General features: G+C 44.4%; 1 long non-coding RNA gene across 2 annotated transcripts in view; it reads left to right on the top strand.

Moving 5' to 3' along the window:
• LOC132658701 (uncharacterized) overlaps positions 1-25,337 on the top strand; it is a 54,038-nt gene that overhangs the window by 257 nt on the left and 28,444 nt on the right. The gene's annotated exons all lie outside the window — the stretch shown is intronic.

Here is a 25,337-nt window from a genome sequence, read left to right as displayed (position 1 = left end):
AATTTATTGTGCAACCTTCATGACAATCCAGTTCTAGAACATTTCTCTCACCCCAGCATCACACTGTGGGGCATACCCCAGAGTCTCTTGGCACCCATTTAAAGCGCATCTCGACTCCCGGCCTTAGTCCTGGGCAACCACTCAACTACCTTCTGTTTCCAGAGATTTACCCTCTTTAGAACTGTCTTACAAATGAGATCATATAATATTTATTCTTTTCTGTTGGCTTCTTTAACATATATTTTTTGAGATCCATCCATATTTTTGCAGGTAACAATACTTCATTCCTTTTTATTGCAGAATTTATAGATAGGATTTTGTTATATGGCTATACCACATTTTGTTTATCTGTTCGTCTGCTGATAGACAGTTGGGTCATTTCCACCTTTTAGCTGTAGTGAATAATGCTGCTGTGAACATGGGTGCACAAATATCTCTTTGGGTCCCTGCCTTCACTTCCGTTGAGTGTATCTCTAGAAGTGGAATTACTATATCACATTGTAATTCTATTGAATTTTTTGAGGAATTGCCAAATTGCCACCTTTTTTTTTTTCCAAATAGCAGCTGCCCCATTTCACGTTCCCATCAGCAATGCACAAAGGTTCCAATTTCTCTACGTCCTTGCCAACACTTTTTTATTTTCTGCTTTTTAAAAATTTATTTTATACAGGCCATCCTAATGAGTGTGAAGTGGTTTCTCATTGGGGTTTTGATTTGCATTTCTCTAATGATATTGAACATCTTTTCAAATGCTTATTCGCCGCTTGTATATCTTCTTTGGAGAAGTGTCTATTCAAGACCTTTGCCAACTTTTTAATTGGAGTGTTGGTTTCTTTGTTGTTGACTTGTAGAAATTTTTCATATATTCTGAATATCAATCCTTTGTCAGATGTATGACTTGCAAATATTTCCATAGGTTTTCTTTTCACTCTGTTGATAGTGTTCTTTGATTCACAGAAATTTAATTTTGATAAAGTCCAACTTCTCAATTTTTTCTTTTGTTGCCTGTGTTTCTGATGTTATAGCCAAGAAATCATTGCCAAATCCAGTGTCATGAAGTTTTCCCTCTGTGTTTTCTTCTAAGAGTTTTATATTTTTAGTTTTTTCACATAGGTCTTTCATCTATTTGAATTAGTTTTGCTATATGGTGTAACGTAAGGGTCCAACTTCATTTTCTTGCACATGGCTATGTTCCCAGAAATATTTGCTGAAAACTGTTGAGTGGTCTTGGCATCTTTGTTGTAAATCATTTTCCCATATGCTAGGGTTTATTTCTGCGCTCTCTGTTCTATTCCACTGGTCTAGTTTTCTGTCTTTATGTTAGTGCCACACTGTTTTGACTATCATAGCTTTGTCGTATGTGTTGAAATCAGGATGTGTGAGACCTCCTCCAACTTTGTTATCCTTTTACAAGATTGTTTTGGCTTTTCAAGTTCCCCTAAGATTCTACATGACTATAAGATGAAGTTTTCCATTTCTGCAGAAACATTTTTGGGATTTCAATAGACTGTCCTAAATCTGTAGATGGCTCTGAGTAGTATTGACATCTTACCAATACTGTCTACAAACAGGCATATCTGCCCAATTCTGTGTCTTCTCTAATTGTTTTTAGTAATGTTTTGTAGTGTTTAGTGTACAAGCATTTTGCCTTCTGGTTAAGCTTATTCCTAAGTATTTTATTATGTTTAATGTTATTGTAAATGGAATTGTTTTCATTTCTTTTTTAGATTGTTTATGATAGTGTATGGTAATGCAATGGATTTTTGCATTCCTTTCATAACTTTTAAGACATTGATCCACTATCATTTGACATCTAGGATTTCTTTTGAGAAATTCAACCCATTCTTTATATGCATCTGCTCCCTCCAACCCCACCTTGACCCATGGACTTTTAATGGATTATCTCTTTATTGTTAATGTTTGAAATTTCACAGTGGTGTTCTTAGATGTGAATTTTTTTTCATTCACTATGCTAGTCACTCGGATAATTCTCATGTTCTCTAGTTCTAGGAAATTTTATTTAATTTTTCCATTCATAATTTCTTTCCCATGAATTTTCCCTTCTATTCTATGAAATTCTTATTATTTGGATTCTTATTCTTTGGATTTACAAGTATTTGTATCTTTTCTGCTTCTATTTTCTACTTTATTGCCATTTAGTTATAATTTATGGGAGACTTCTTTACTTTATAATTTTAATCCTTTTGAATAATGTTATTTTGATGATCAGTTTTAATTTTAAGAGCTCTTTCCTGCTTTCAAGCTGTGCATTAATAGCACTAATACCTTTTTAATAACATCTTGCTTCTGCTTTATGGATGAAAAATAATCTTTTCTTTCTGAGAATATTATTGCCTTGTCTATTTTCCTTCCAAATTATTTTCCTTTCTGTTGCATCTTCTGCTGAAAGGATTTCCTTAGGGGTCTGATGATCCTTAGCTCTCTGTCCCTGTTTAATTGGAGTTGTTTGTGATGAGGGGGAGGAGGATTGGGTTGCCAGTGACCTTTTCTACAGCATTCTTTTATTGTCAGTATGTAGAAGTCTTTTTTTTTTTTTCCTTACCAGAGAAGTAACATCCAGTCTCTTGCCTCAGAATTCTGTTGATGTGTGTGAGGTTGTACTTGGCTGCTTGCACTTTTGAAATAGAGCAGGAATGGGTGGACGGTCCTTCATATATAAACAGTCGACTTTCATAGAATTTTCTTATTTTCACCATTTGTCTAGCTCTTGTCCTTTGATGTGAATTTGTAATCTCCTTAGTTTAATTTTTTTCGGAGAAAGACTGTTAGCTTCCTTAAGTAGCAGGGAAGGCAGATGCTTGGCTATTCACCTTGGTGCAGAGTCCTGGGACGTCCATGTGTTCCCAATACAGGCTTCCAGTCATTTCCCTTCTTTTCACCCTGACTCCCACACCCTCAGGTTTGTTGGCTGGAAGTTTGTGTGAAAGCTTGGCAGTACCACACCACTTTGAATATATTGATTTTGTATTTAAATATCTAGTGAGATGAGTCCCTCCTCATTCTTCTGAATTTTCTTGTCTAGTCTCAGACACTTATTTATATGAGTTTAAAAACTCATGAAAAAGAATCTAAAAAAGAATATATATTTATTGCTGCTACTAAGTCACTTCAGTCATGTCCGACTCTGTGTGACCCCATACACGGCAGCCCACTAGGCTCCCCCATCCCTGGGATTCTCCAGGCAAGAACACTGGAGTGGGTTGTCATTTCCTTCTCCAATGCATGAAAGTGAAAAATGAAAGTGAAATCGATCAGTCATGTGCGACCCTCAGCGACCCCATGGACTGCAGCCTTCCAGGCTCCTCCGTCCATGGGATTTTCCAGGCAGGAGTACTGGAGTGGGGTGCCATATTTATTATGTATAACAAAATCATTTTGCTGTACACCTAAAACTATTAACTGTATTTCAATAAAATTTAAAACAAACAAAATTGCAAAGTATTTATATAAATTTGTACAGATCTTTATGTATTCTATAGTAATTTGTTGTTGTTTAGTTGCTAAGTCATGTCATGTCTAACTCTTGCCACTCCATGGACTGCAGCCCACCAGGCTCCTCTGTCCATGGGATTTCCCAGGCAAAAATATGGGAGTGGGTTGCCATGTCCTTCTCCAGGGGATCTTCCTGACCCAGGGGTGGAGCCTGTGTCTCTTACATCTCTTCTATTGGCAGGCAGATTATTTAACTCTGAGCCACCAGGGAAGCCCGGATAATTTAATTTAGCTTCCCCAATAATTTTGCTGGGGTTCTAATAGAATCTTATTCACTCTTCTATTTCTAGGGACTTGCACAGGGCCTGGATCACATGAAGTTTTCAAAAAAAACACATCTGTTAAGTGGAAATAAACCTTTGATTCACATGCCTGGACTCTTTCTGTTAGACCATCCTGTCTGACTTGTGCTCAGATCACAGAGCCAGCCAGAAGCAGAACCAGAAGTGCTCAGATATCATAACTCACCATCCAGGAGTTTTTATACAACACTTGTACCTGTAAAACACTCCTGAGCAGTTATACACAGTCCAGCACAAAGGCCGTGCCAGTGTGAATGGAAGCTCATAAGGCCATGGGAGTCAAATTGCTTTAAAATCCCAAAGAAATATCTCTGCCTGGTCAACCCGTTCCACCAGCATCACACGCTTTGGAGTGGAGGAGCAGGACAGACAGGTGATGCCTCCAACCGATGGGTGCGTTTATGGTGGGGCAGAAGGAATGTTATCAAGCTTATTTATGGTTTCCTATAGGAGGAGCCATATTTCAATGGCATGAACGTGAGTGCAAAAGTAGGATGGTTTATCTGCCACGTCTGATCCATGTGGAGTTTAAGTCATAAAGTTTATTAGTGCCCCTGATTTAATATGACACATTTCCAGTGCAAATTACTCTGAGATCATCGTGTTCATAAAATATGAGAGAGATCTTTTAAGTGTGAGCATAAGTTCTGAATTAATTTAATAACCCAGTCTGGAAAAAGGCATGTGGTTTAAAACACACCATTATGCACTGGACTCCTGCGTTTGTCTTCCACCCACCCCCACTTCTCGTGACATTTTCAGAAAGCCCTTCTTCGTGTCTTGAGTCAGCCAGGCCTCTTCTCAGAACTCAAGGTTCTCCTTCTCAAGGAGGTTTGGAAGAAGATGTGTTAGCAGGGCCAAGGCAAGGGGGTCTATTCTTCTGTACCCAGGGGCCTTTTGTTTTTAATGGTACCCACCCCAAGGGAATGATTTATTGCCCTCAGTGGGCTAGGAGGTGTGTGAGAGAGCAAGCGGCCAAACCACAACATTGGGAAGGCCACGGTCGCAGGGAGCGTGAACACCCGCCCCTCCATCTTTCCAGATGGGAAAAAAATTACAGCAGCAGGACACATGCCCCGACTCTCAAATGCACATGATATTACCGTGAAAACTGCGAAACAGAAGCTGTTCTCTTTATCTCATGGCAGTGTAAAACAAAACAAAACAAAACACCAAAATTGTCACTAAGAAAAAAACCATGGGCCCTCCGGTATAACTCAGCCAACAGGAGGTTCAGCCTTCCCTCTTGTGGACAGGCCTGTGACACCCCATCAGAGAAATCTGTGACCCACACTCACCACTCTCGCTCAGATACTGCAGGGCTGGGGCTTACTCCACGCCAACTCACTAACTCACTTCCTGGGCATTCCTGTCTTTTTCCTGGACCTTGTGGTCCCCTCTTGTGCTGCTCAAAGAGGCTGGGGCTGGACTGAGAGGACCCTGAGCCCCCTCTAGACGAGCTCTGGTGCAGCCCTCTGCTCTGTCCTTAATTCAGCCTCCATGCAGAGCCTGGAAACGCCACCTGAGTGCCCAGCGATCAGATCTCTTTCCTGGTTGTGGTGTTCCTGAGTTGAAAAGAGGGCAAAGTGATCCATGTGGATCAGCTCCTCCCAGATGGCTGCCAGCAGCTCAGAAGGGATGCCCTGCCAAGGTCTGAACTGTGCCCTAGGGCACCCTGAGAAGACAGTGTGGTCCGTGTGACAGTGGAGCTGAGTGTAGACAGTAAGGGTAGTCCAGAGGAGGGGTAGATGGCTCTTTTTGGAATAAGTAGGACTGAGCTGATCAGAGAAGACCTCACCAAGAGAGTGACAACTGACCAGTTTCTGAAAAAGCGTCCAGGCTCGCCAGGTGGATGACCAGGTGGGCTGGAGAAAGGTATTCCAGGGAAGAGCATTCACACAGCACACATGGGAGGTAACATGGTCTTCAAGGGATCTCACACATGGTTTTGAGTTGCTGTGGCATTAGGTGTGGGGAGAGGCAGTGAGTGGTGGGGAGGTGAATCTGGAGAGGCTGTCAGGGCCTAAATCCCAAGACATCTTTCATGCCAAGAAGCTTGGATTCTGTAGTTGTAGGAAATAGGGAGGGCTGGGAGCACTTTTTTCCCAGATGACATGATCTTTTTTTTTTTTAAGTTTTTATTAGAGCACAGTTGCTTTACAATTTTCTGCTAGTTTCTGCTGTACAGCAAAGTGTACAGCTATATGTATACATATATCCCCTCTTTTTGGATTTCTTTTCCATTTAGGTCACCACAGAGAACTGAATAGAGTTCCCTGCGCTGTACAGTGGGTTCTCATCCGTTATCTATTTTTGAGGGCTCTAAGGAGAATTATCTGTCAGAAATGTTTGTGAAAACCATAAGGAAATAGTGACAGTCAAGAGGGAGGAGAATTTCAGAAAGGAGTGATGCATCAACTTTGTGTGTGAACATTGGAAAGAAGTTGGGGGGAAGGAGGGCTTCCCAGGTGCCACTAGTGGTTAAGAACCTGCCTGAAATGCAGGATGGGGTTCAATCCTAGGAGATGTGGGTTCAATCCCTGGGTTGGGAAGATCCCTTGGAGAAGAGCATGCAACCCACTCCAGTATTCCTGCCTGGAGAATCCCATGGGCAGAGAAGCCTGGTGGGAGACCATCCATAGGGTTGCAAAGAGTCAGACGTGACTGAAGTGACTTAGCACACTTGCACGCATGCATGGGAGGAATGCGCCCCATCCTTGGGTGGACAGTGAGGAAACTTCTAGTGTCCTCAGTAGAAGAGGTTTCCACAGAGAGGTGGGGCCAGAGGGGGCCTGCAGTGGACGGAGGGGTGATTGGAAGGTGAGGAAAGGAAAGCATGAGGTAAAACCAACCTGACAGGAAAGGGAGGAGAGCTCTGGGGTGGGAACTAGAGGCGGTGGTCTGGGGGAGATTTTGTTGGCTGGGTCTACGTCTGCTGGAGGTCACCCGCTGCCCCTGAGTACCCATCACAGCGTCAGATGCATCGTAGGGACCCGGTAACGGGGTGAAGGATGAATGTATCGTGCGCATTTCCTGGAAAAGGCTGAAGCAACATCCCGGATTTGCTCACCAGGGGTTCTTCGCTGTCCAGGGGCGTTCTGGGAACCAGCTGAAGTCATGAGCTCTGTTCCCAATCACGAGCTTTCCCGAAACTCAAAAGGCACCCGGCCAGGGTGTCAACACCTCAGGTCACACCACATCACGCAGAGCCTAATTTGACTTTCAGACTGATGTCAACGTTTTGTTACCTAGCTGAGAAGCTCAGTTTGAAGACGACGTTAATTTACATTTGCCCGCGTTCAAATAATGCATTCCAGATCAGAGCAGGCAACGACGACCCCGAGGGAAATCCTGGCATTTCCTGGATGGAAATAAAAAACAACAAACGCTTCCCTGTATGCTGTAGACTGTGTGTGTTTTCTGGGCATTCCCTGGGAAATGTTCACCAGCTTATTGGGGAGGGTCATCCCATTAAACTCCGGGCAGTCATGCAAGAAAAGAGACTCGTACTTTATAACCAAGAGGTGATGGAATTGTGATGCAGATGGCATGGTTATGGGCTCCCCAGTTTCAGAACTGCCTCTTCTCAAGGTTAAAATAATATCCCACATAGAGCTGTATAGTAAAAAAAGCTATGGTTTTTCCACTAGTCATGTATAGATGTGAAAGTTGGACCATAAAGAAGACTGAGTGCCGAAGAACTGATGCTTTCAAACTGCGGTGCTGGAGAAGACTCTTGAGAGTCCCTTGGACTGCAAGGAGATCAAACCAGTCCATCCTAAAAGAAATCAACCCTGAATATTCATTGGAAGGACTCATGCTGAAGCTGAAGCTCCAATACTTTGGCTACCTGATGTGAAGAGCCAGTTCATTGGAAAAGACCCTGGTGCTGGGAAGGATTGAAGGCAGGAGGAGAAGAAGGCGATAGAGGACAAGATAGTTGGAAGGCATCACCGACTCAATGGACATGAGTTTGAGCAAGCTCTGGGAGATGGTAAAGGACAGAGAAGCTTGGCATGCTGCAACTATGGGGTGGCAAAGAGTCAGACGCAACTGAGCAACTGAACAACATAGAGCTGGGCAGGTACCCCAGCTGACTTATGGGGAGACAGGACCCCTGCAGAGCTGGATGCTGAGGCTCAAGACCTTGGTCACAGGGAGGGTGCAATGGCTCAGCTGCTGGGACACCCACTGGGTCTAGGTGTAGGATGAGCCCTCCTGAAAAGGCGGGCCTATTCCGAGCACCCTGGCTCCCCACATGTGAGCTTTGTGTGCATGTGGGTGATGGGGGAGGATGCAGAGTCCCTTGATGTCCTTGAGTGTTGTTTTCCAAGCCCACCTCTCTCCCCTGAATCCCAGCCTTGGTTCCAATCACTGCCTTCCCTCTCTGCGTCCCTCTAAGACTGTCCTCGCGGTCCTGCACCTTCTCCTTGCTTCTCTTCCTGCCTTCCAGCATCAGAAGGACGAACAGCTTCTTCCTTTGTGCTCTGTTTCAGTTCTGTTATTCTGTCGCCACCAGCTTTTGGTATGTCTTCCTCTATCCCTAAGCTTCAAGGCTCTGGATCCCATCTAACTCAGGATCTTCAGTGTCAGCACAGCCCTATGGACCCGGCACATTCACTGTACAGATGGATGAATTTAAAGACAGTCCACTCTGGTATTCTTGCCTGGGAAATCCCATGAACAGAGGTACCTGGAGGCCTACAGTCCATGGAGTCGCGAAAGAGTCAGAAACGACTTAGCAACTGAATCAACAACAAGCCATCCTTCAAGGCCCTCCACCTCACTTTCTATTGCCCCTTGGTCAATTTCTTTCAGAATTATGAGCTCTCAATTCTTGCCTTTGTTTCAACCAACATCTCCTGAACACCTATTATGGTATTTGGTGCCAGGAATAAATTTGACTAGATTCCTGTCCTCAAGACATTTTATGACTAGTTGAGAATTTAGGTAGGCTAATCAACCACTGAGTGAGACAGATGCTGTTGTAGAGAAACAGTTGCAAAATAATAAAGGCCATTTTTAATAACGTTCAAAAATTTATTTTAGTGAAGGTTTTATCACTTTGGTGCTAGAATGAAATTTTAATGGAGCTGAATGTAAAACCCTGAATTTGCTGTTCTGTTGCATCATAGATTATACATATTTTTTCTAAATTAGAAAATAATGTGCTCATTATAGAAATTCAGAAAAACATAAAAGAATAAAAAAGAAATAAAATTATTAACCTATACTCAGAGATAACTACTGTTAACTTTTGAATGCATATAGTGTCTTTTTTTTCTGGATAAACAAGACATAAAACTGGAATTCTGAAAGTTTTCATTCTTTTTTCCTCTTTTATTACAAACACTTTGTCATTGAATATTACAAAAAATGGATTATCAATGACTATATAATGTGATTGTGCCATGGTGAAAATAAAAAATTTTCTACTTTGCTTTGGATTTAGAATATTTCCAATTTTTCTTTATTATAATTAGTAGTGAAGTTTTTGTACAAAAACCTGTGTTGTTTACCAATTCTTTTTCCCTTTGGGATATTCATCTTTTTCCTATCGAATTTTCAAAGCCCCTTTACATGTTAAGAATATCCATCTTCTAACATATCTACGACAAATAATTTTCCTGGTTTGTGTTTTAATTTTGCTTAGTATCAGATTTTTAAAGCCAGGAAGGATCTCTGAGGAACTTAAAGTGAACCTTTTCTCTTGAAAGTCAGAGAACTAGGGACTTCCCTGGCAGTTCAGTGGTTAAGACTCTGGGCTTCCTCTGCTGGGGGATGTGGGTTTCATCCTTGGTTGGGGAAATAAGATCCCACAAGCTGAGTCGTGTGACCAAGAAAAGGAAAGCAAGAAAACGAAAGTCAAAATATTAAAAATAAAATATTTAGGTGCCTTTCAAATGGTTCACTGACTTGGCCACGATCATGCCTAGAACCTGGGGCCTTGGGCTCTCGGTGTCAGGAACTCACGGTGTTTCCTCCAGCAGCATATCAGTACTGACTGTACAAAGCTGCTCTTTGCTTTCCAGTGGCTTCATTTGTATTGGTTTGGCCTTTCTAACCTGGAGGGCAGGGATGATCTCTTATGCCTGGTCTCCGTCTGATTCCCTTCCCCTGCTTCCTGCACACAGCTTGGCACACAGTTAGGAATGGAGCAGTTGCTTAATAAATACTTGTTGGTTAATACACTTTATTTTTTTTTATTGAGGTATAGCTGATTTACAATATTGTATTAGTTTCAAGTGTATACCATAGTGATTCAATATTTATAGATTATACCCAAAGTAAAGTTATAAAATATCGCCTATACTTTCCTATGCTGTTACAATATATCCTTGTAGCTTATTTATTTTATACAGAGTGGTTTGTACCTCTTAATCTCATACCCTATCATGCCCCTCCCCTCATTCTCCTCTCCACTGGTAACCACTAGTTTGTTCTTTGTATCTGTGAATCTGTTTCTGTTCTGTTGTATTCATTCATTTATTTTTTTAGATTTCGTGTGTATGTGATAACATACAGTATTTGTCTTTCTCTGTCTGGCTTATTTCACTAAGCAATACATTCTAGGTCCATCTATATTGCAGATGCAAAATCTCATTCATTTTTATGGCTGAGTAATATTCTATTGTAGGTGTATACACACACACTATAACTTTTTCTTTTCTTTTTTTTTTTTGGCCTCACAGCTTGCAGGATCTTAGTTTCCTGACCAAAGATCAAAGCTGGGCCCCAGCAGTGAAAGTACTGTATCCTAACCACTGAATATCCAGGGAATTCCCTATACCATATCTTCTTTATCATTCATTCATTGGTGGACACAACTTGCTTCCATATTGTGACTAGTGTAAATAATGCTGCTATGAACACTGGGAGGGTGTATCTCTTCAATTGGGAATTTTCTTTTCTTCAAATATATATCCAGAAGTGGGATTGCTGGATCATATGATAGTTCTAATTTTCATTTTTTGAGGAACCTCCATACGGTTTTCCATAGTGACTGCACCAATTTACATTCCCAACATCAGGGTACAAGGGTTTATTTTTCTTGAGATCCTTACTAACATTTGTTATTTGTATTCTTTTTAATGATAGCCATTCTGACAGGTGTGAAGTGATATTTCATTGTAGTTTTGACTTGCATTTCTGTTGACTAGTGATGTTGAGTGCAATACACTAGTTTTTAAAGTTCAGTTCAGTTCAGTCGCTCAGTTGTGTCTGACTCTTTGCAACTCCATGGACTGCAGCACACCAGGCTTCCCTGTCCATCATCAGCTCCCAGAGCTCACTCAAACTCATGTCCATCGAGTCAGTGAGTTTTTAAACAGGTACCAATAATAATAATAATAACACAAAGTGTCTCCTTTGAGGCTTATAACAAATCTATGAAGAAAGCAAGGCTGATGTGGCCATCCCTGTGTGACAGATGAGGAAACTGAGGATCTGAGAATTTAAGGGAATCCATCCAAGATCTCACATCTATACCATGGCAGAATCAGGACTGCAGTAAAGTTCTCCTAACTTCAAAGGCTTAGTTATCTCTTCTATACTGAGCTGTCCCTACCACAGGCTCTCTTGTTCTGGCCCACAAACCTCAACAGGGGTAAAAGGTGAGCAGTTGTTTTTGATACTTGGGTTGGTTGAAGAAGAGGCTGGAGGCCTATGGTCACCCCTTGTCATACAGGAGCCAGGAACGTGGAGTTAGGGCTTGACCAAGTGCTCAGATCAAGGAGTCAAAAGCCCTTGAAGAGGAACCAGTTGGATGAGTGTGAAGTTAAAATCGGCCTCATTGAGGTAAAATACAGATAAACATAGGGATTCCCAGGTGGGTCAGGGGTAAAGAAGCTGCCTGCCAATGCAGGAAACACGAGTTCAGTCCCTAGGTTGGGAAGAGCCCCTGGAGAAGGAAATGGCAATCCACTCCAGTCTTCTTGCCTGGAGAATCCCATGGACAGAGGAGCCTGGTGGGCTACAGCCCATGGGGTTGCAAAGAGTCGGACATGACTGAGCACGCATGCACACATACATATAAGGTGAACGATTCTGTAGCATTTAGTAATTCACAATGTTGTGTGACTACCATTCCTATCTACTCCCAAATGTTTCTACCACCCCAAATGAAACCTGCCCCAAGAAGCAGCCACTTCCCGTCTTCCCCTTCCCCAGGCCCTGCTCACCCATTTACTTTCTGTCTCTGTGAATTACCTATTCTGGATATGTCATAGAATGGAGCCATACCATAAGTAACCTTTGTGCCTGCCTTATTTCACTCAGCATAATATGTTCAAGGATTATCCACGTTGTGGCAGGTGGCAGTGCTTTATTTTGTTTCCTGTGCCGGAATGATATTCCTTTGTATAAACATGCCAGCGCTTGTTTGTCCATTCTTCCATTGATGGACATCTGGGTTGCTTCCACTCCGCCTGAGGTTTGAGGGCCAGGGTCTCTGAGAGCCAGAATTCTTCAGATTATGGGAAGACTAACCCTGTGCAGACTCTACCCCAATCTGTGTTTGAAACCACTTTTCTCCGTGGGGAGACTTGGGGACCTCTTGCGGCTTTTAAAGTGACTCCAGATGCAGGCTCTGGGAGCTCGGCTGAGCTGCAGAGCTGTGGATACAGGGAGCGAGCTCGCTCAGGAGGATTCCGGGGGTGGGGGCCCGGCGCGGTGGCCGCTGAGACAGGGTGGAGATGCGGACCGTGGTTCGGGCCCCCGGCAGCCCCGCTGCTCCCCGCGGGCAGGATGGGGGCGCCTGCGATCATCTCTCCTCCTCTTCGTTAACAGCTTCAATTAGCCCAGGAGCCGGCGATGCTTCATCAGCTGCCTGGATCGGCGGCAAAATTAAGCCGTCACGTTTATGAACTGCCCGGAGAGTTCTGGGAGGAACTCCGCATATTTTACATTTAATAACTTGCCTCTCGCTTTTTATTTACAATGTTAATAATGATTTGGGGGAGGTGCTCTGGGAGAGAGCAGGAAGAGAGAGAGAGAGAGACTTGGACACAGAGAGATGGCAGGGCATGTGACAAAGGGGTGACCTCTCTTATCCCTGTTATTCCCCACCCTGACTCACCCTTCCTCCACAGAAGGGCAGCCTGGGCTTTTCCAGCCTTGGGGATGAGCTCTGTCCAGAGCCAGGGTGGAGTCCTGAGTGTGCCGGCAGCCTCTCTGGGCCCACTCTTACTGTCTCCATCCTCTGACATGGCCTGTGGGGTCCAGGGGCCCATGTGGGCTTTAGGGTGCCCAGTCCACAGAGGAAGGCTTCTCCTTCCTACCCTCCGGTCTGCCTCACTAGCTTCTCTTATGGCCTGTCCACAGGTGGTTCAGACTGGGCCAAGGAAGTGGGTCCCGCCTCCTCCAGGAAATGCTTTGTAGGGTACTTGCAACATGGAAGAGCCCTTTGTGCTAAGTCACTTCAGTCGTGTCTGACTCTTTGAGACCCCATGGAATGTAGCCCGCCAGGCTCCTCTGTCCATGGGATTCTCCAGGCAAGAATACTGGAGTGGGTTGCCATTTCCTTCTCCAGGGGAAAAGCCCCTTAGCATTCCTCAAAGTGAGTGTTTTCATGACTTCATTTTGGATGCAAGGAAACTAAGAACCAGAGCAGCTAAGTGACATCCCAAGTCGCCAGCTGGTTGGCTGGGGCACCAGAGGGGTGTGGGAAGGGCACACAAAGGACATGAGGTTTCCTGGTTTGGATGGGGTGGTGGGGAGGCTGGGCCTCTCAGGACACTCTGCCTGCCTTCAGGGCTTAGCTCCGCCTTGGACTATCTGGAGAGGCAAGTGCTTGGACTCTGAGTCTCAGTGAAGTTCTCTGTAACACAGGAATAATCAGAATCTCCCATCTCCTTGCTTGGGAGGTTCACTTAAGATCACGTTCCTGAGAGTACTTTGTAAACTATAAATCACCACACACATATTTATAGACCACCTGCTGCTGGGATGCCCCTCTGGCTTGTGGCACAGCTGGGTGGACTTTAGAGCAGGGGTTTGCAACTTTTTTGGGGAAAGAGCTAGCAGCTGTTTTATTTTGTAAATGTTCTTTCTTTTTTTGGCCTTGCCACGAGGTTTGCGGGATCCTAGTTTCCTGACCAGGGATGGAACCTACATCCCCTGCAGTGGAAGCCTGGAGGCTTAACTGCTGGACTACCAGGCAGTAGTCCCTGGTTACTACCCTGGTAACTGCCTTAGACTTGGTGGGTCTTCTGGTTTCCATCGAAACTACAGTTGGCCCTCCTTATCCATTGGGTTCAGCATCTTTGGAGATGGAAAATACTTGGAAAAAAGGTTCCAGAGAGTTCTAAAAAGCAAAACTTGAATTTGCCACACACAGGCATCTATTTACATAGCATTTACATCACATCAAGTGTTATAAGTAATCTAGAGATGATTTAAAGTCTTTGAGAGGATTGTGTAGGTTCCATGCAAATGCTACATCATTTTATATAAGGGACATGAGTGGGGACCCTGGAGCCAATGCCTGTTGGACCCTGAGGGACCTCTGTATTCATGTCTGCAGTTGTAGCTGACGGCAGCCTTTGACAATACATAATCGCATGGGTGTGGCTGTGTTCTAATGGAATTTATTTACAGACTCAGGCCATGGCCGGATTTGTCCTGCAGGTCATTTGTCCACTTCTGCTCCCAAGCAGTGTGTTCCTGGAGCTGAAAGCATTGCTTTTGAGAATGCAGGGCTGTCTGGAAAGAGGGTCCCCTGAGACACATCCACTGCACCACAGTCCGGTTGCTTCACAAGGACTTTTTTTCCCCCAGCAAATGTTCCCTACCAAGAATATAGTGTGAAAAGCTCCATTACCCATGGCCTCCTGTGGGTCCCTCTAGAGGGAACTGACCAGGCGTGGTCTCGGAGCTCCAGGAGCCTGGCTCCATTTGTGTTCAGGAGAGGAAAGTAATCATTTTCACCTCTGCTGCTTTCATCGTTGACAATTAAGGTAATGCCTCTGCACCACAGATTTTGCAGTTGAAAACGGCGTCCAACTTTCTCCCTTAGCTGGCTCTTTTGGGAGGGTTTCCATTGCTGTTGTCCTGGAGAATAAGGTGGGCCAAAGAGGGTGGGAGGAGAGCCACGAAAATCCTGGTGATGGGAGGAGGGCTGAACAGGGCAGGACAGGGACTCAGTCACTTTCACTGTTCCCTTGTCACTTACAGGCATTGAGCTCAGTGTTGTCCAGACATCAGATCCAATCTTTCCCACCACCTTTAGGTGGATTATATTGCCATCTTGCAGGAGGCGTAGCAGAGACCTAGATAGGCTGGTGACTGCCCATGGAAGTGAGAGGTGGGGTCTGGATTCAGCTCGGTTCTGTCTGATTCCCAAGCTCGCTGTCTTCGCGCTCCACCTCACCGTCAGGCAGATTTATTGGCTTTGCAGAGCTCAACAGAAATGCGTTCACCTGTTCTAGGCACAACCTCTTCCTTGGGGCAAACAGGAGACCTCCAGCGGATGGAAGATTTGGGGAAAGGGTGGACAGAAAACCAGAAATCCACCTTAAAGCTCTGCTCCTCCAATGCCACGTGACCTTGTGCGCGTCATGGCTGCTTGGCTGGCCTCAGTTTCCTCATCTGGGCCCTGAAATAGCCTTGATGACCCCTTCCAGCCGTGCGATTCTCAGAGCTTTCCTGCAAATAGCCTGTGGAGGCCAATGCATTCTGCTTCTCCCTTGTCTGGCTGCTCAGCTGGAATGAGGGAGGAGAGGGAGGAAAAAGCAAGGTCAATCAATTCTAGCCAAGACCGAAGCCTAAGAGATAGGGCGTGGCATGCTGAAAGATGATGGCTGGCAAAAATCATTAGAAGCATCTTTCAACAATCTATATGCCTTTATCGATCTGGTTATAGATCATCTTCCTCCATTCCTCCCACTCCCTTTTTCTCCCCCTCCTCAAGATCTTCTGGATCAATACAGCAAGTGCATTGAGACTGTAGCAACACATTTAAAACCTTATAAAAGGTTATTTAGTTGCTAACAGTGCAGTGGTTTCTGCAAAGCCTGCCAAAAGGTTACAGCTTTTTGGGGATCATAAATTACAGACGACAGGAAAAAAGTAAGTGCGGTTTTCTTTATTGTCTCGATGATGGATGGACTCCTGAACAGGGCAGAAAATACATCATATCACCTTTAATGGGCGTGCATTTCTGCAGCCATAACTCACAATTTTAAAATAGAAAATGGTGAAATATGGCGTTGTATATTCCACTTGTGACATATTTATGGGTCCTCGCCTTCTTATAAATACAGTGATTGCTATTTCAAAGCACCATGTCAGGTATGAGCTGAGCGCAAACAGCTGGCGCGGCTGAAAAATTATAGCCAGAGTGGACGTTTTCAAAAACTCTCTCTCGCAGCAGTAAATTTACAGTGTTTGCACTAACTGTTATTAAAACCAAATCCATATCTTGGCAACAGGAATCCATTGCTCAGTAACAGCTGGAGTGACAGTGTGTCCCGACAGCTGGGGTGAGCTCTGAACTTGGCTGCAATGCATGTCCAGGAGGGAAGGTGGTGAGGCTCAGACCCAGACCGAGGGGCTCCACAGAGCTGGTGTCTGGAGCCCAGGCAGGGTGGGGGGAGCCCCCACAGCGCCTGCCTCTGTCTCCTGTCTGACCACCGCATTTAGGCTGCTTCCAGCTCTTCTCCTGGCCCAGCCAGGATCCTCTCCCGACAGTTTTCTGTCTACAGCTTTGATCCCCACTCAGCCCCACTTCTTCCCAGCTTCCTTCTCTCCACCCCAGTGAGTCATTTTAGCATCTGGAGAGGGAATAACAGAGTTGAAAACAGGGACAGAGCCTGTGCACGGCCCAGAGAAGAAAGACAAAGGGCAGAGTCTACCCGGGCAGGCTGGTGTTGCGGAGATGGGGCTAGAGGGGCAATGAGGCTGTAGAGGGAAAAAAAGGACATAAGAGGCCAGATGGTCTATGCAATATAACAATTTCCAATTCAACCAAAAATTGTCAAGGCCCAATTACGAGCTAGGCATAATTTTAAAAAAAAAAACTTTATTTTGTATTGGGGTATAGTCAATTAACAATGCTGTTTCAGGTGAATAGTGAAGGGACTCAGCCATACATATACATGTATCCATTCTCCCCCAAGCTAGGCATACTTTCAAGGGTTGAAAATAGCAAAAAATGAGTAAGACATCATATTTACTCTCAGGGAGCTTACAGTCTACAGACTGCCGAAGACACAGCTAGTAATACTACACATGTTTCCTAAATTCTTTTCTTCCCTGGTATTTTATTTGGCTGTTTTAACAACTAAAGAAAGCACAGTAGTATGGGTGAAACTTTGGACATGAGGTTAAATGAAAGGAGACAGACACAAAAGGACACATATCCTAGGATTCAACTTGTATGAAGTGTAAAAGCAGGCAAAAGTGGACCCACAAGGACATAATTTCTGAAATATACAGATAGCTCATGCAACTCAATAAAGACAAACAAATCCAATCAAAAAAAAAATGGGCAGAAGATCTTAACAGACTTTTCTCCAAAGAAGACATATAGATGGCTAACAAGTCCATGAAAAGATGCTCAGCATCGCTCAGTATTGGAGAAATGCAAATCGAAACCACAATGAGGTTCCACCTCACACTGGTCAGAATGGCCATAATGAAAAGTATACAAATGATAAACCCTGGAGAGGGTTTGTGGAGAAAAGGGAACCCTCCTACACTTTTGGTGGGAATAAACTAGTCTACCCATTATGGAGAACAATATGGAGATTCCTTTAAAAACTAAAAATAGAGTTACCATATGACCCAGTAATCCCACTCCTGGGCATATATCTGGAAAAGAAGAAAACTTTAATTGGAAAAGATACATGAACCGCAATGTTCATAGCAGCACTATTTATAATAGACAAGATATGGAATAAACCTAAATGTCCATTGAAAGATGAATGGATAAAGAAAACATGATACACATATCATATATAAAATGGAACACTACTCAGCCACAAAACAGATGAATTAATGTCATTTACAGCAGTATTGGCTTCACTGATAACTCAGTTGGTAAAGAATCTGCCTGCAATGCGGGAGGCACCGGTTTGATTCCTGGGTTGGGACTATCTGCTGGAGAAGGGATAGGCTACCCACTTCAATATTCTTGGGCTTCCCTGTGACTCAGCTGGTAAAGAATCTGCTTGCAGTGCGGGAGACCTGAGTTCAGTCCCTGAGTTGGGAAGATCCCCTGGAGAAGGGAAAGGCTGCCCATGCCAGTACTCTGGCCTGGAGAATTCCACGAACTGTACAGTCCATGGGGTCGCAAAGAGTCAGACACGACCGAGTGACCCTTACTTTCACTTTTCACATAGAACATGGGTGGACCCAGGGATTATCATACTAAGCGAAGTAAGTCAGAGAAAGACAAATGTCATGATATCACTCATATGTGGATTCTAAACAATGATGCGAATGAACTTGCTTGCAAAGCAGAAACAGACTCACATACCTAGGAATCAAACTTATGGTTACCAAGGGGAAGAAGGAAAGGGAGGGATAAATTAGGAGTTTGGGATGAGCAGATACACACTACTATATATATAAAATGGATAACCTGCAAGGACCTACTGTATAGCACAGGAAGCTATATCCAGTATCTTGTAATAACCTATAATGGAAAAGAATATGAAAGAGAATACTACGTATATGTCTTCCCTGGGATCCTGCCTGTGAAGACCAGTGAGGGTCTGACCTGTACCAACTGACGGGGGACTTCTCCTGGACCGCAGAGCTGCCCGCAGCCTCTGCTGTGAACGTGGGTTCTCCAGAGAATGGGGCTTGAAATCCAACGGTCCAGTGGTTACTAGCTTTGGTTTTGCAATCTATGCAGAACATTCCCTCGAATATCAAGGAGTGGGCGTAAAATACACACAAAATATTGGGACTAATTATCTATATTCATCCGTTCATTCTTTCTTTCACCATTTGCTAAGGTCCTTCTGTTTGCTGGAAGGATGTGTTCGCTATGTGCACGGGACTTGGGGTGACAATGATGTAGTAACTATTTTCAGGAATTTGCAGATTGGGGAGGGGGCTTCTTGGTCTGCATCGACAGCATGACAAACAAATTCTGCTGGGGATGTAGGGGAAGAGGATTTCATGGAGGGGGCAGTGTTGACACTGGACCTTGAAGGGCAAGTTCAGGTTCACCAGGAAGAGAACTTGAGGTGAAGGGAAGAGAGGGGCAGAGTCCAGGTTGCCAGGAGCATGGTTTGCAGGGGAAGGATGGGTGAAGAGGTAGGGGACATCCTTTGGAAGATGCTAAATGTCACCCCAAGGATTAGGCTTTATCCTGTCAGTGAAAGAAGTCCTAGCAAGCTGTGCATGGGAACTGGAGGTAGTTAGATTTGTGTTTGAGCCACTGCCTTTGCCAGGCTTTAGAGCATGGAGTGCAGGGAGGGGAGTCTGATGCTGGGAAAGAGCCAGCTCCGTCAGGAACTCTTGAGTAAGAGGCATGGTGGGTCACAGTGATCCCTGAGGGCACTGGAAGCTCTCAGATGCAGGCTCCAGTATCAGATAACAATCAAACAACAACTGCTATTCAAAAAGCTTGGGAACCACTTAGAGGTTCAAGGCAATATTCCCACCCATCTAAAATTATTTTTTAAGTTTGTGTGTGTGTGTGTGTGATTTTAATAAAAATAGCTGTTCAGTCATGAAACAAATGCATGCTTCTCATTAAAAAACAATCAAACAATGTAGAGAAGAATAAGTTCAAGATGGACCGAAGGCCAACTCTGGCCTCAGAATTCTGCTGAAATCTGATATTTAGCTCAGTTTTGGGCGTGGCCTTTGGAGGGACAGGTAGTTGAGACTGACTTCAACATTATCTCTATGTTGCTGAAACTGTGTGTAATCAATGGTTGTGTGATTGCTTCATAGCCAATCATAATGACAGCAGTGATAGGAATAAAGCGTGGCATTCAGACTTATTAATAGCTGTTTTGAAATAGAGGCAGGCCTCCTAGATGTAACTTTGCGTGGGAATCTCCTTTGTGCTGTATATGTTGGAATCTTATCAATCAGAGGAAGTGAATATGTGCATTTATTATTGTGAGAGGGAAATGCTGCACTACTATGTGTGAAAGTTATTAATTTTATGCACAAAATTATGAACTTGCAAACAGTTAAATGAGGGAATAGCTCATAGTGAAATGAGAGACTTAATATGAATGATAGGAGAGAATCTGCTAGCTAGGCTGCTTTGGGAAAACCATGATATTGTCAGCTCCTTTGGGGAACCAAAAACATTATGAAAACCTAAAAAATTATAAGATGAAAAAGTAAATTAATGCTATGGACTCAGTGTGTCCCCCACCAATTTATATTTTGAAGCCAAACCCCCAATGTGATGGTATTTGGAGGTAGGGTCTTTGGGAGGCAAGGAGATTTAGATGAGGTGACGAGGGTGGTGTCCTCATGATGGGATTAGTGCCTTGGTAAGAAGAAAACCAGAGAGCCAGCTCTCTTTCTGCTGTATGTGTACAAGAGGATGGCTGTCAGTTTGTGTCCTCAAATAGTCTTGGGGTGGGGACACTCATGCCTCATGGGAGCATCTTTATGTCACCTAGCCAGACGCCCACAGTAAGTGATCCAGCATGTGAGTGAGTGTTCTAGGAAAATGCATCTTCTAAGTTTGCACTTGAGAACACCTTTTCCCCTGCTACAGGGATTCAGGGCTTTCCTTCACTTCTGCCAGCAGCCACTCCCATCTCGGTCAGCAGGAGGATTACAGGTGCTTCAGAACATGCGTGGAGGCTCTTGAAGTCAGGGATGAGGGATTGAACCTGGCTGATGAGGATCTGGGTGGGAAAAACGGGGTGCATGTAAGGTGGAAGGTCTCTGGGAGTGAGGGGCTAGGGTTTGCAGGGGTCCACTTCCCGCCAGGGCCTTTCAGCCCCAGGTGCTCAAAGGTGCTGGCATCCTGCTTTCTCTGCCACTGCCACCAGGCTGTCCTCCAGAGTTTCCCTGCCCTCTGGCCTACTGATAATGGGGATGGTCTCACTACTTTCTGGACTCTGGCTCCAAAAACAAGCACGTGGCATTTCTGACATTTTCTAAAAGAGTTTTTGCTGCAAGTGGCAAAAGGTCAGCAGTTTATAGTTCTCTCCTAAGAAATGCCTGTGTTATACTGTTCAGTGAAAAGTCAGAGTGCACTAAGTTGTTGAATCTCTTTTATCCATTATAAACAAACAGGCAAGGCTGGAAGGGATTGTCTCTGAGTTATAAGTAATGCTATTTCCCTCACTTTTCTTTATTCTCCAAGCTTTTTTATAGTATGCATCTATTATTTTTATAACTAAAAAGAATAAATCTAAAGATTTCTTAAAACAAAATAAAAACTGTTGCCTGCAAAGCAAGAAGAGAATTCTGACCAGATATCTAATCTGCTGGTACCTTGATCTTGGACTTCTGGCCTCTGGAACCATGTGAAATAAATGCTTGTTTAAGTCTGCAGTAATTTGTCACAGCAGCCTGAATCAACTATGACAATCAGCTTGTGGCATTAAGTCTCATTTTAGAGAATTATTTGTTGTAATAACATTCATGACATTAAACAATCAAGAACCTTTTTTGAACCTTCAGAATTATTTGTTTTTGAACCTTTAGAACTATTTTTGAATTTTTTAAAATGCTTAATTCTATTCAGGCCATGAGTCTTTCAAGGAAAAAGCCTCATCTGAGAGTTCTTCACATCAGGCGAAGACAAATAAAAGATAGGATGTCAGCTTTACCGTGCCCACGTTTCAAGAGGAAGTCCTCCAAAATCACATGCAACATTAATGATAAATGATCCTTGATTCAGATGTAACGGAAAATATGAAAAGAATAAACTGTTGGAGAAAAATGAGGCTTCCCTCAAAATGTGTTGCTTGCCACCTACCTTGGTTGAAAGTGACACGCACTGGTAGTGCAAGGGTTAAGGAACATCCATTTAAGCTGATGGTCAAGAAAAACTATGTCTGCACTTTATTTCAGCCCTCAAAATTTTGCTATAGTTTTAATACGAAATCACAATAATAAAGCTTTAACATAAAAGTATGTATAGGCTTTGGCTTCCTCTGTGGCTGAATTTAAGCAACTGATCACCTGGCATTCAGGTGGAATGTATTTTCTGAATATAATGCACCTCTGGATGTAAACAGAATTTTTTTCTCTCCTTCACCCATGATCTATTCCTCAGAGGTAACCTAGTCTGGAGTATTTTATTTTAGACTTTTGAAATGTAGCTATAAAATATTTGTATCTTTTTACTCGCAACTGTGGGGTTGTATAATGGTGGTTGTTTAGTTACTCAGTTGTATCTGACTCTTTTTGTGACCCCCATGGACTGTATGTAGCCTGCTCCTCAGTCCATGGGATTTTCCAGGCAAGAATATGAGAGTGGGTAGACATTTCCTTTTCCATGGGACCTTCCTGACTCAGGGATTGAACCCTTGTCTCCTGCATTGACAGGCGGATTCTTTATCGCTGAGCCCTCTACTGTCCAATAATTTGCTGTTTGCCATTCAATAATTTAATACAAACTTCTTCCTATGAGACTAAATAGGACTGTATCTTATGCTTTGTAATGATTGTTTGTATTTCAATATATGGTTGTAGTTTTATTTATCTAACCAATCTCCAGTGAAATAACTTTTAGGCTACTCCTAATTTTTATCCATTGTGAGGAATGTGGAAGTAAACTTTTTTTTTTTTTTTTACAGTTTTTTGGTAAGTACTATTTCCTTTATATATATGTATGTATGCATATATATTTATATTTTTTGGTAGGTCTCACCATATTGTCTTCTAGAAATATTGTATCAATTAATATTTCCACCCACAATGTTTATATGTAAGAAGGCTGTTTCCCTTGCCAACACTGAGTGTCATCTGCCTTTTGAATCTTTGCCAACATGCTCTCTGAAAAATGGGCTCTTGATATTTTAATATTCGTCTTTTATTATCAGTGAGGTTGAACATCTTTCTATGTGTCATTGCATTGATTACTTTTAATCACAGAGGAAATGATATCATCTTAAGTGAGGGAGAAAATACCAGCATAGGGATGGATATTTTAGCTTTAGATGGTTCTTTGTGGATGGTGTTTTAGTCACTAAGTCGTGTCTGACTCTTGCAATCCCATGGACTGTAGCCTGCCAAGCTCCTCTGTTCATGGGATTCCCCAGCTGAGAATACTGGAGTGGGTTTCCATTTCCTTCTCTATCTATAAGGATGGAACACGTTATATTTGTGCCTCTCTGTCCAGTGGTAAAATCATTTTCACTTCCTAATATCTGTTAATCTTCACAATCACTCTGTGAACAAAACACCATAATGTCTTTATCTGTGAAAGGATGGGGCTTTGAGAGCTCAACTGATTGGCCTATGACCTCATGGGCAAGAGTAGGTTTGGGGTTTGAAGCTCCATTTCTACAACCCAATTGGTCTTTTATTTTTAAGCTTTTTTTTTTTTTGAGGTGGACCTTTTTTAAAGTCTTTATTGAATTTGTTACAATACCACGTCTGTTTTGTTTTGGTTTTTTGACCACGAGGCACGTGGAATCGTCGTTCCCCAACCAGGGATTGAACCCACACCTCCTGCACTGGAAGGCAAAGTCTTGACCACTGAGTCACCCGGGAAGTCCCCCCTAGTTGGTCTTCATACTATGCTATCCCACTATGTTGGCCACTGAACGACTGAGATCCAGATTCCTGGGCTGACAGTTCCTAAGTAGCAGAAGTCATGAGGGCTCAGCTGGTAAAGAATCCGCCCGCAATGCAGGAGGCATAAGAGACTCAGGTTTGATCCCTGGGATGGGAAGATCCCCTGGAGATGGGCATGGCCCAATACCCTCTCCAGTATTCTTGCCTGGAGAATCCCAGGGACAGAGGAGCCTGGTGGGCTACAGTCCACGGGGTCACTAAGAGTTCAGACATGACTGAGTGACTGAACACAGCAACACGGAGAACAGCTCTATACACATACGATCTCACTGAATTCTTGTAACCACACGTACAGATGGGGAACCGACAGTGGTCATACAGTCAGGATTTCACCCTGGAATCCTCACTTGAGCCCATACTTGTGACAAGATCCACCCGTCTTCCTGTGCCAACCAGCACCCCGCCCGAGGAAACAGCCTCCCTGTGGATGCTCCTGAGTCCCCATGCATGGTGCTACGTGAGATTGAAATTTCCCCAAGGGAGACAAGACAGACTCAGGCTGAGAATTAAGGGGAGGGGCGGCAGGTGTCGTGTTTTCTCAGCAAAGATGCGTTTCAGTGCAGGATCACCTCCTGCATTGCTGGAGGCTTAGCATTCCCACTCTTGCCCTTTAAGGGCCCTTAGCGGCCCGCCGCCCCCCACCCCCCGCCCGCCCCCCGCCCCCCGCCCCCCACCCCCCCATCCCCCACCCTCCACCCCCATCCCCCACCCCCACCCCCATCCCCCGTTGCCCCCTCCCGTTCCCCCCCCACCCCGCCCTCCGCCCGCCCTAGGCACTATGACAGCCCGAGAATTTCCAGATAGCCTCGGAGAGGGGGTTCTGTTGGGAATCCCTTGATCATGATACATGCTTGTCTCAGTAGAGGGAACTGTGTTGTGCCTGGTATGGTTTAGGCCAACCCTCTGCATAGGGCTGGGGTTTGGGGTGTATTCCGCACAGGCAATGTGGTATTTCTGGGTTTTCCTCTGAGGCTGATCCTCCATAACCCCTAAGGCGCCTGATGCCACCTCCATTTGCAGATGGTTAATAACTGGCCACACTTGCTCTTGATGGATGTCTGGGTGCCTGCCCTCCAGCACTGGGCTCTGGCCCTGAGCAGCTCCTCTTCCAGGCCCAGATTTTTCTTCTCCCTGATGGCAGAGGTGGCAGCAGGCAGGGAAATGACCAGCTCATGGTCATCTTGCTCCAGGGAGGGACTTTCAGGGTGGGAACCCAAGCTCTCTGGGCTGGTTTCTTGGAAAGCCAGCCTGGCCCAGTCCTCTCTGACCACGGGAGTGGGCTCACTGGTTCAGTGTGGCCCTTTGCGCCAAGCCCATGGAGTGCCAGTGGCCCCTGCGTGGGCTCATGGTGCTTTCAGGAAGAGCTGGAGCCTCCCTGGTGTGATCAGTAGAACTTCAGGAAACGTGAGGAGGGCGAGAGGTGGTGTGAGACTACCAGGGGTTTGACTCCCGGCCTGCAGCTGCCTCCAACCAACAGGCCGTGCCCTTTGAAGGGGCTCCCCGGGCGTGCTTTTTAAAGTAGAAGCAGCAGCTCTGCAGTAGCAGTGTTGAAACCATCCTGGGTCGCGCTCGAACTCACCTAGCCAGGAGGGTTTGTCATGGGACAGTCAGAACACGTGTGCAAAGAGAGGTGCTGCTGAGAACAGGAAGTGGTTTAGAGCAGCCAGATTTCTAACACAGAGATTGGTCCTTTCTGGGACCTGCTTCCTTGTTTGTGTAAACACCAGCCTCCTTCACTCTGGTTGTTGTTGAGGACCAGACTATGAACAGGAAAGCTCGCTGTTT

The sequence above is a fragment of the Ovis aries genome, chromosome 26 (assembly GCF_016772045.2).
Source record: "Ovis aries strain OAR_USU_Benz2616 breed Rambouillet chromosome 26, ARS-UI_Ramb_v3.0, whole genome shotgun sequence".
NCBI classification, from domain to species: Eukaryota; Metazoa; Chordata; class Mammalia; order Artiodactyla; family Bovidae; genus Ovis; species Ovis aries.
This window is presented reverse-complemented; position numbering and strand designations above follow the sequence as displayed.